This window comes from Lolium perenne, chromosome 4 (genome assembly GCF_019359855.2).
Source record: "Lolium perenne isolate Kyuss_39 chromosome 4, Kyuss_2.0, whole genome shotgun sequence".
Taxonomy (NCBI): Eukaryota; Viridiplantae; Streptophyta; class Magnoliopsida; order Poales; family Poaceae; genus Lolium; species Lolium perenne.
This window is the reverse complement of record NC_067247.2, coordinates 95,028,518-95,040,608: the sequence shown is the minus strand read 5'-3', so window position 1 is coordinate 95,040,608 and position 12,091 is coordinate 95,028,518.

Genomic DNA, 12,091 nt, shown 5'->3' with positions numbered 1-12,091 from the left:
GAAAACTTAGATGTAGATAATGATGTGGTCTATGACCGTGCAAAAAAATTTAGAGCTCGTTTGGCACCCCTCATTTTATTTCATTTAACAGAAACTAGGAAAATTGTCCGTGCGTTGCACCGGAAGATACATTGTCAAAATGTTATCATGACAACAAAAATAAGCAAGAAAGAAAATAAAAATGGATTGTGTGTTTTTTTACCTCCTCACCATGTTCTACTTTTTCTTTTAGAATCTCACAATCTTCTAGTTGACACTGCTAAATTTTGCGGTGACATACTAAATCGCATGGAGACTTTTTTTAAAATCCCAAAATAAATTTCTGGCTTCTCGCTCTTGTATGTCAGGTTCAATCATGTCATTATATCGCAATAACCTTTCAACTTGTAAGCCTTTTGAATCTGATCTCACTGAGCTAGCAAATTAATCACACAACCTTAGTGCTTTATTCCAAGAACGAGCACATGATGGAGAATTTTTACAACTGCAAGTCAACAACAAATGGTGAAAAGTTACACCAAGAAACGGCAGCCCACCTTGCAACCAAACTTAAGAAAAGGCTGCCCACCTTTTTCCCATTGCCGTTACACCAAGCGCCTTTGGGGAATGGTGAAAAGTTGGATTGGCATACCTTCCATTCACATCCAAGAGTGGATGGACGATCTCACCCTCAAGGGTTGATGGTCGAAGATGCTGAATGAGGCTTCAGATAACCATAAGGTGTTGGTTCCCCTAACCATGCTTGTTAGTTGGACCATTTGGAAGGAGCGGAATGCTAGAGTTTTCAACCACAAGTCCGCACCAACTACCATCCTCCTCAACATCATCAAATCCGAAGTGAAGTTTTGGCTTGTCGGCTTGCCGCGGTTGCGAAGAGTTTGAGCTTTGTAATAACGGGAGAGTAATCCCTTAGTTTCCTTTATTTTGTTTCTTTATGGACCTTGGTCTTGTCTAAACTCTTCCCCTTATTTAATGAATAGTGGCAAATCTTTTGCCACTCGTTTCAAAAAAAAAATCAACAACAAATCGATGGGTGCTACTTACAAGTTTTTTTCTTCGGTGGCGACAGTGCCATAGTGTCAACAAGTGAGTACACCACTTGGCTTGGTTGACATTGCCCGCATGCTTCCACCACGGACTCTAGTCTAGGATGATTAAGTTTCACAAAAAAAAAATCTAGGATGGTTAACACATCGCTTCCCTCTCCAAGCTCGGCTGGAAAACCACCAAAACTACTACAATTTTGTTGTTTACCATCTAGCCCGGATGCCGGCGGATAGCACTTACAAATTTGAATTTTCCTTGAAACAAAATAACTCAACTCTATACTATTTACGTGGATCTTAACAAAAATTGCTACTTTATGTGAAAATTGGCAAATATAGTATAATATAAATTCAAAACGTGTGAACATTTATTATTAGCAGTATAAAAGGCGAGTCATTTTCGTTCGCTCCTCAAATCAATCGGCGCACTATTTCCTGTAATTTGGTATGCACATGCTATTCGCAAAAAAGAAAATTGGTATGCACATGCATGAACTCAATTAGCTGTAAAGCTGAATCCCCGAAAAAGCTTATCATCGTCAAAATACATACTCCCATCCAAGGAAACTGGACTCGTTTGGTGGTTGGTACACAACTCTGAACAAACTTTCACGGAGATCCTCACAGGCAACTGCACTTGGAGAAGATGTCCATCCTGAAGTTCATGCTCCCCTTGAACTTCAGCTTACCACTTCACAACAAGTCAGAAAACTGGTACCGTTCGTTAAGAAAACACTCTTCATCTATCAGGATTCTTGATCAATCAAGGGACGGGTGATTTGTGATTCCTCTGCTTTTGTGTTCTCCACGTATAAATGACATATGCGGCTTCAGCTTGCTGCTGGCAATCGCAAGGAGCGGAGGAAGTCCCTATGAAGTTAACGTCAGTTTTCTCCTCATAAAGAGGGAAGAATTTCTCCAGCAACATAAACCAGAATCGGGCGGCAGACGAGGCAAACCGCGGAGAAAGCTAGGACATGTATAGATGGTCATCAGGTCCACGACAAAGATCCCCTCGTCAACGCCCAGCTTCTGTCAGATGGAACCGCGAGGGCAGCAAGCATCACACGAAAGTCTATTCCACGGGAAAGGCAGAGAAGTTGAGGATGACTCTGTCCTTCTCCACATTGGCTCCCTGTCCTCAATTCCATCGAGAGGCAGTGAAGTTGAGGATAGCGCCGCCCTTCTCAACATCGGCTCCCGGTCCTCAGCATGCTGCACGCCTGCACCGCCTACGAGCGGGATCGCTGACTGCCACCGCCGCGGGTACCTCTGTTGTTTCCGAGGAGCTGCCGAAACAGGCCTACGCCGCCTCCGCTGTGGGTCCCCACCACTACCGTCGCGGGTTGTTGCGACCATACCGCAAATGCTCCACATCACCAGCCCCCGCGGCCTGCCTCGCCGGCGAGTGCAACGCCGCCAATGGCCTCCGTCATCAGTACCCGCGTCCTGCCTCTCCGGTGAGCTCCCGTGTCGAAAGGCCGCCTGCGCGGGGTCGTGTCGAGCACGGCGAGAGTCCTGGGGTGTTTGGCGAGCACCCGGAAGCCGGAGCGAATCGAGGCAGGAGGCGGAGTAGTTCTCGAGAGGAGGAGGCCCAGCTGTTATATGGGTGGGAGGAAGGAGTCAGCGTCCGTTTCGATTTCCATCTCCTCGTGTGGGCTTGATGTTTCAAACTGAGACCTACATGGACTCTTGGCTGGCAGACGTACAAAGGAAATATACACAGGACGAACCGTTTTTTGACTTACCGGTGGCAGTGCTTGTAATTTTGCTCAACTTTAGGGGCAATAATAGACGGACCAACAAGAAACCTTATTTTCTTTATTATTAGGTATAGATAATGTGGGATAAAATTAATGATATTATTTTATATGGCAAATCCATAGAAACGACATGGTACCAAGAAAAAATAAAGTTAGGCATCAGATAAAATTCCATGAAACTCTCAATTAAATTATTATACCAATTTTGTGGCGGTCAAAAAAAGTTGGTTCTTAAAATCACACATGAATCATTTGATTCCAACCCCAGATAGTGGGGGCAAAACGAGGTCTTATATACTTAGTTGTGCAAAAAAGGTAAAATCTGACATCTTGAAGTGTGAATAGTGCAAAAAATTTAAAACCCAAAACCATTCAGATTTTGTCATTTTGTGCACAGCCAAGAATACTAGGTATTCGAAGTTGATATTTTTTCACGTACGTTGACAACATATCATTATCTACATCTAGAACTTTCTAAATCTTTTTTGGATATTTAAAACGCTTTTTAAAATTTTGAAAAGAAATGGAGCAATGCATAGCTCATTCTAGGTTTTCTAGAAATGTGCAAAGCACGACAAAATATACATATGTGGATGTCGATGTCACAGAAGTATGACTTGAGGGCATCTCCAGCGGCGCGACGCATTTTAATGTCCGCGAGCGTCCGTAGTATGACCTGAGGGCATCTCCAGCAGCGCGACGCATTTTAATGTTCGCGAGCGTCCGTTTGTGTCGCGCTGCGGACGCAAAAATGACCGTTTTTGTCCGCGCGTCCGTTTCCGTCTGGGGTCTGCTCCAGCGGGGCGACGCATTTAATTTTTTTTTCCTTTTTTCCCTCTTCTCCATTTAAACATAGTTTCAAATATAACATTTTGAAACATGATTTTACACAAACTAACACATAGTTTGGAACATGGTTTACACAAACTAACACATGGTCGAGGTCACGGGCGAACTTGTCCCACCCCGTGTGCAGGTACATCTTGCCCTGTCCGTCGAACAGGACCTCCACAGTCCAGCGGCAGAAGTTGCAGCTGGCCTCCCGTAGCTGCAAGTGCGCCGGCTCGACACCGTTGACGAACTCGGCGAACTTGTCCGGTAGCCGCTTGATGGCGAGTGGGTCGTCGTCGATGCGGATGAGGAACTCGAAGCAGCGCTCCTCCTGCGAGGACGAGGAGGGCGCAGGCGACGGCGAGCGTGGGGCCGTAGCTGCTCCACCACAGCGGCCCCTGCCTCGGCCACGGGGGCGCCCAGGGCCGCGGCCTCGACCGCCTCGTCGGCCACCAGGACCGGCCATGGACTTCCTCGCGGGCTTGGCTGCGTCGCAGGAACACCTTGGTGGCGCTACGATCGAGCTTTGTGGCGGCTAGCTAGGGTTTCTTTGGAGGAGTGGATGAGGAAGAAGAACGCGCGCCCCCTTTATATAGTCCGGCGGCATGCGGTGGCCGCGGGACGCGTGGCGTCGCCATTAACCTGGTTGGCGGAGGTGGGCGGCCGCTCGGCAGCCGAGGCATCGTCGCCATTAGTGGCGCAGTGTGCCGAAGTGATGCAGCGACGCAGCTTTGCAGTCGCTGGCGCGTTTGAGAAGACGCATCGACGCAGGGTCGCTGCCAAGCGAGCCAGCCGAAACGATGCAGCGACGGAGCTTTGCAGTCGTTGGCGCGTTTGAGAAGACGCATCGACGCAGGGTCGCTGCCAGGCGGGCCAGCCGAAACGTCTGCCAGACACGAGCGGACGTTTCCGAACGTCCGCCGAGACGCAAACCTGGCGCATATTTGGGCCAGGTTTGCGTCTCCGCGAACGGCCCGGTCACTTTGCGTCGCCCCGCTGGAACAGGCCCCAGACGTATTTTCGGTCACGGCGGACGCAAACGGTCGCGCAGCTGGAAATGCCCTGAGGACAATATACCGTAAACTATATTTGACGGCCAGTCGTAGCAGTAGAAAACATCTTACTACTACTATATACTGGAAGTGAATGCTAAAAGATGCTTCAGAGATTAAAGTCACGAAGTGACAGATGCATCACACTAATTAAATGTTTCCTCGATGTGAAGGCTTGTCCCCTTGGGACCTTTTTGGTGTTGGTGGAACTTGTCCACGGCGGCTGTCGTCGCTGGGCGTCATCACCCTGCAAGTTGGAACAGACCGGCGGCGCTAAGCTACCACCGACGTCACCACTTCAGACTTCAGTGAAGAGGAGTATACTGCTTTTCCGGTATGCCTCGATCCAGTAAACTAATGTATTCTGACTTATTTATATTTTCTGAGCTCCACACCTGCAGGCTGAAGCTTCCTCCAGGAGCGGACCATTTCCTAGTAGAGGATGCGAATGTAGCTTTCCACCAGCCTATTTTTGAAACAGAGCAAGACTCTCGCATCATTTTTATCGCCGTATCGTTCCGGCCAAATCTCATCTGCTCTATTGTCCTAAAAAAAAACTCAACTGCTCTCTCCGAATTCATAATAACTGTTAGTTTTACGTCAGATTATCTTACATTTAAACTAAATTATTAGATATTCATTATGGATCGGAGGGAGTACAATACTATTATGTGGATTGTCTACTTTTGTGAGAGGCTTCCGTGATATGTTAAAGTATATTCTAGTCCAGCAATTGTTTAACATGATAGAAAAAACGGTGACATCATATATTGTTGCATCTATATCACCCATAAAAAGGTTTCAACTATGTCCCACGACTATGCAATTTGGGCTCTGTTTTTAATAAATATTTCGGTTGCATTTTTGTTGCATATAATTTATCATGGGTGAGGTGTTGAGTATGTGTGCATCCAGTTGCTTAAAATAATCTCATCCGTTCTGATTTAGTCCACATTCTAGAAAAGCATGACACAAATAGTAGCATTTAATAATACCACTTCAACCAATCCAAGCAAGATCGATTTGTTTTCTATGTTCTTGTTATTTAAAAGCTAGAATGTACATTAATTTGGAACAAAATTTTGGTCTAGATGTAGATTAAAACAAAATGGATGGAGCACATTCATGTGTAAGCACTCTGTTTTTTGGACACTCATATTGTTTGCTTTCGCAAAAAAAGGTTTGCATATTAGCATTTTTTTTCGTCATTAAAATATCCCAAGAGATTAGTTTTCTTCCCAAATGTTTTTCAGGTGCAAAACGAACATTGAGCTTTGCTAACAACCCAACTCTAACACATTGGCAAAAACACCATACAAAGGGAAAACACAACTTGACCCATACTCTAACCCAACTTAGACTAAGCCTAGCTTGTTGAAATCCACTTGATTGGTCTAAACAATCCTCAACCTACATGTCACTCGAATTCCAGCGTCACGCTCATCTAGGTTACTATGGTTATAGTGTTTTTTTGTTTTCTTTTTCTCTCATCTTTTTTTCTTTCTTGGTTGTGAGTATGTGTGATGTATTTTAATACTTGCTGGTGCAAAAGCTAGGTGTAATTGCAATTTTTGCGATATTAATATATTCTCTTTATAAAAAAAAGGTCACTATGGCTGGATGTCCTGCTCGACGGTGTTCCGTTCGTTGTGCTCGTCGGTAGCATCCTCCGCTACTTGCTCGTCCTACTCAACCCCTAGTTGTAGAGAACATTCATCATGCCGCTCATCCGCAGCGTGGGCCTCCGCCGACCTGGCCGCTGCTCCTCAACCCACCCGCTCCAGCCGCCGATTTGTGCAACTCGTAGGGAGATGTTGCAGGGTGCCATGGGTCAGCCCCGACGAGCACGACCCTGTCATTCATGGTTGCAGGATCCCCGATGAGGAGCCTCATCCCGAGGAGCCGGCCAAGCCTTCCATGGCAGCCGCCTTCAACACAAATGGAGAGCACGGAGGAGGAACGGCGTCCTTTGCGCTTGCTAGGGGTGGGAACGAGTAGCTGCTACAACGCCCGACATGTAGGATCCCCATCGGCGCCATAAGCATGGTGGATTGTTTGCCCGCAAACTCAAATCAAACATGGCAACGCCCCCATGGAAGTTGGGTAAGGTCAAGGTTTCAGGATCTTTTTTTGTCAATGTTACATACCGTGTTGCGGTTTTTTTTTTTTTGACACCTTTACCGTAGGGGAAACCCCTACGGTGTCATTTTTTTATATATATATGGAAGAAAATATGTACAAAGTTACATCAGGACTAAAAACCGTGTTGCGGTTTGCTACATATGTGCATAGTTTTTGCCCCGTAAGTATGGGCAAAGTGCTACAATATATAGTTTTCTTATGTATGCTGCAAATATTGCACCTATATTACATACGTCTTTCTATAATGTTGGATAAGTTAGCGAAAAAGCGTTGGATATATTGCTGATAATTGTAAAAAGATTTCACAGTTTTGAAAATGTTGCATACAAAAGAAAAAAGAAGGTTACTTTCGATAATTTTTTCAGTATTGATGGGATATTTTCCAACATAATTTCACGACTTTGACTAATTGTAGGAAAAATGTTGCACTTCCCGCTTCGAAAAATGATACGTCGACACGTTTTTTGCTACATTGATTCGACCGCGAGATTTGCTCACTTAATTGCATTGGACGGCACTGAAGGTGCTGGTGGTTTTCAATTTGCAGCCGGCTGATGCCTAGCGATTGCCTAATTACATGCCTTTTTCTACCATGGAGCACGAAATGATCATGTTACTATGGGACCAAAATTCGTAGCTACCCAACTCACTTCATACCTAAATTGTGTAGTGATTTTCCGGACTTGGACATGAGTGCACATGTATCCCACGCACACAACTACTTTCCATCATCCTCACCTCTCAAAAGCAAATACGTATTGAGAAAACAAAACGAGATTATACTTGTCAGCATAGCTAATCGTTATCTAGGTAGCTCAATTATTCAGAAGCAAAAGTCGACATCTGAAGACTAGAAAGACGATCATGCTCGGGAAAGGTAAATGGCGATTCGTCCTGACGGACAGGGACCTTTCACCTGTACCCGTGTGTCGTGTGGCGCGCAATTATATGTGTTTGCGTATACAACAAAACTCGCCATAATCGCACAAGAAATGAAGATAAATAATAAGGCTTTTGCTTTGCTAAATGAGGTCTTTCAGAAAACTAAACAGGTATACGCAACCCTGTAAAAAAATACCAAACTCAGACAAATTAAAACACAAAAATAACTAAGATCGCTCAGTAGCTCTTCATAATTAAGAGCGATTCGTCCTAACAGTCCGACTTATTTAATTATAGGAATATGTAATGCGAATTGTTCGGCTCAAAACTAGCCGAACTGTCTTTCTAAAAAAATAACCGGACTATCAGGCTCTACCTTCTGAAGGTCTTGCCGAACACACGTCAGTTTGTGTGGTGTCCTCTTAGCTGGACTAACTGGCGAATATTTGAATGTTTCTTCACGTGTTGGACCGTCTTGTGCCATGTGATATCTGATATACCTATACATGAGTGTACTATGTTTGAATATGGGTCTAAAAAGGCTCACAATTAATTAAGACGTTGTTTGGTTTCCAGCCATATTTTGCTAAGTCAAAGTTTGGCAATTTGATATGTGTTGATTCTTGCCACACTTTGGAGCTGCCAAATTTTACTATCCATATAACCCACCTGTTATAGAATGTTTTTTGCCAACTTTTAACACTGTGTGGCTTTCAAAATACAAGTCACGCTTTTGTGGCTGCTACACTTGCTAAAATTAGGCTCGATAAAGAGTGACGGGAAACCAAAGAGACCTTAATTAAATAATTAGCATCCAGGATTTTAAACTAAATTTGGGAGAAAGGTTTATAGTGAAGGAAGCCTCAGCCGCTCGAGCTGCGAGGATTCCACCGTGGCACCGTTGCCGCCTTGTTTGAATTGATTCCCCGCGTCGGTTAACGGGAGAACCTGAGGCATTTACCCGAGCACGTGCCTCGTCGCGTAGCCAAGAATGAATCGTGTGCCAGAACAGACTGCCGGTGGAATCTTTCCTCTCTGGTCCTGCCGCCGACGTCAAACTGCTCTGCCTCTGCGTGTGGGCGATCGATCAGTTGGTGCGTCGGCGCTGGCCCCTTCTGGAAGAAGAAGGAAGGGTGGTGCCTCCATCGTGGAGCGTTTGGACTTTGCTCGAGTATGTCGTGTAGCTGTTGAGTGTCGTCAAGTGCTCCTGCTAGTCCTAGGCTTCTCTATACGTAGGTGCTGTAGCCGCGCGCTTCAAAAATAATTGTCTGCAGGTGTTGCGGAAATTCGTCTTGGCTCCCAGGAGCATTTGCTCCCGAATTTTTGGGGAGCAAATTTTGTTTTTCAAAACTTTTCAAAAAATTCCGAAAAAATTCATACACGTAGCTGACCATGGCACACACCACCTTGTGAAATGTCGCTGCGAAATGTCATCGTATGCGTCCTAGGCAAAAATGACAAATTTCCAGATCTGAGATTCATATTTTTGGATCTCATGTGATGTCAGAAATTTGTCATTTTCGTGCAGGGCGCATACGATGACATTTTGCAACGAAATTTTATACGGTGGTGCGTGCCATGGTCAGGTACGTGCATGATTTTTTTCAGAATTGTTTGATAAATTTTCGATTTTTTTTAATTTTTCGAAAAAACCGGGAGCAACAAATTCAATTCGGCTCCCGGGTGCGTATGCTCCCTCTAACAAAAAAACATATTTTGAAATGTCAAAAAATTTGGATAAAAAATTCTACCTGTACATCTCCATAATGTATGTGCATTCGCTAAGTTTCACGAAAAACCAATATTTTTTGTGATCTATGTAAAAAGGAGAAACTTTATCTTGTGAAAAGCATTATTTTTAGCACTGAATTTTATCTTTTTTACACACGTCACATGATAAGTCGATTTTTTATGAAACGACTTTCTGAGCGCGTAGCACGTGAAGATGTACGTACAAATTTTTTATTTCAATTTTTTTGAAATTTAAAATGTACATAAGATGTATTTCAAAATATAGGGAGCATACGCACCCATGTTCCAAAACACCACTCCTGTTGTGATGTACTACTGCTGCTAAATTTTGTTTGTACTAAACAATCTGGATGCTGTGTTTTGGTGCTTGAGGCTTCAATAAAATGGAGCCGGGGTTTAGAGCATCTCCACTCGTTTGCCCTCCCCACGCCGAAATCCGGGGAAATTTTCGTCCGGATTGGACGTAAATTTGGCGTGGGGAGGAGTAGTTTCCCAGCCACGATCTCAGGCGAAGACGGCGATCTAAATTTGAAAAACGGAAACTTGACAAACTACGGCATAAAACGGTCGAATTTAGACTAAATTTAATGATATTTACTATATAGAGGGCGAAGTTCATACATAGAGGCCGAATTCGACTATATTTCGAATTCAGCTAGGGGAATACAACTGTAAATTTTAAAACACGGCGCTCTACATGCCAAAATGGCGGTAGAACACCGTGTAGTCGCCGTCGCCGCCATCGTCGTCGGAGCTGTCGTCGTTGAACTGTGGCAGCGCCGAAGCCGCCTGGCTGCTGCCTTGGCCGGCGTCTTCCCACCGGCCGCTGGTGCGAGGCGGGGACGGCGATGGCTTGTACAGCTCGTCGTCGGAGACTTCGAGGTCGACGACGGGGATGACGGCGCCGGATGGAGGAGTCGCAGGCCGCCGGAAGCGAGCGCAGTCCTGGAGGTGCCTCGCCTGCCGCTCCGCTTCCTCCTTCTCCCACTGCTCCCTCGACCAGGCGCAGGCCTGGTCGAGCGGCATGGCGTTGTCGGCGGGTACGAGGTACTGGAGGGACCTCGCGATGACGGCTTCGAGGATGGCGGCGTCCTCGGCGGTTTCTTCCTCCTCGACCTTCACCTTCGCCGGTTTGCGCTTCCGCTCGCCGGAGGTATCGTGGTCGCGCTTGGGGCGGCGCCATCCTTGTGCCGTCGATGGTTCGCGGATGACGATGCCGCCGCCGCCGCGCGTGCGGTGGATCGGCGGGGAAGCTGGCTCCTTTTTCACCGGCGCCAAGGATGGCGCCGACCTGGAGATCGACCTCGCCGCCGAACCGGACGACGAGGAACTGGCAGCCATACGCCGTGGCTGCCAACTGTTCGATGCCCTCGATAGAGGGGGCATCGTGAGCTTCGGCGAGTTGCCGCCCTCGATGTGCTCGAGGACGTTGTGGAGCGTCCTATCCGGCGCGCTCCACCAACGCCGGCGACCCGCGGCGTTGTTGCGCGGAGGCGGAGGTGGCGGGCCGTCGTAGGACGCCAGTTCGCGCTGCCACCGCCGGAGAAAGAACGAATTCCACCGAGTGTAGTTCTCGGGGTGGTGGCGCGGGTCGGCGCGTTCTTCCTCCGTCATCCCCATCCGCGCCTCCTCGATGGCGACGTCGAGGGCGTGGCCCTGGGGTGGCGGCGGGATTGGCACGCCACCAGTGCTTAGCCGCCACCCGCCGCCGGGGGGCCTCGTGTCCGGCGGGCAGGGGTACCCCGCCTGGTGGAGGAGGTGCCCCTCCCACGTGTGGAGAGATCGGCGGGGGAACCCGTTGTTGGATGCGCCGTCGTCGTCGTAGAACGCCATCGCTGGAGGTGGAGGTGGAGGGTGAGATGGAGGAAGAGTGGAGCAGGGGCGTCGCGGCGAGCGGAGTGAGCAGGGGCGTCGCGGCGAGCGGAGTGGCTTTAAATAGGCGCGGCGGGCGCGGCGGGCGCCGGCGATTAATGCCGCGTGGAAGACGATGCGTGCGCGGAAGACGATGCGACGGCATTAACTCGCCGCGTGGAAGCTACGCGGCCGGCGAATGCTGACCGGCGGCAGGCTTTTACAGCACGCGGAAGACGATGCGTTGAGGACGACGATCGGTGTCTCTCGCCGACAAGTTGGGGCCACCAGACGCGCGGGAAGTTTCCTCGCCCTTTCGCGCGCTTTTGTTTCGTCCGAAGTCCCCGACAGCTCCCCGGGGGGCCGGGGATGGCGTGGGATCGCCGGATGAATTTAGGCCCAAATCCGGACGAAATCGAGGAACCGGGGGCGCGACTGGGCCGAATTTCTCCGTCCGGATGGAAAAAACGTCGTTCGGGGGCCTCGTCGGGGAGACAAGTGGAGATGCTCTTAGAGCCCTGTTTGTCTATTTTTTTTTTGTTTGTACCGTAAAGGATGAAGATCTATAAATTCGGTCCAAAACCGTAGATTATGAAACCAAGCAACGGGACATGCTTCGCATCAACTGCTTATGCCGTGCAATGGTACTCCCTCCGTTCGGGATTATAAGCCCGTAGTACAAGGTATATACATTATATCATTAGAAAGTTTAGATACTTTGCTTTCTAATGATATAATTTTTGTTTTGTACAGTTCAGTTCATATTATGTTG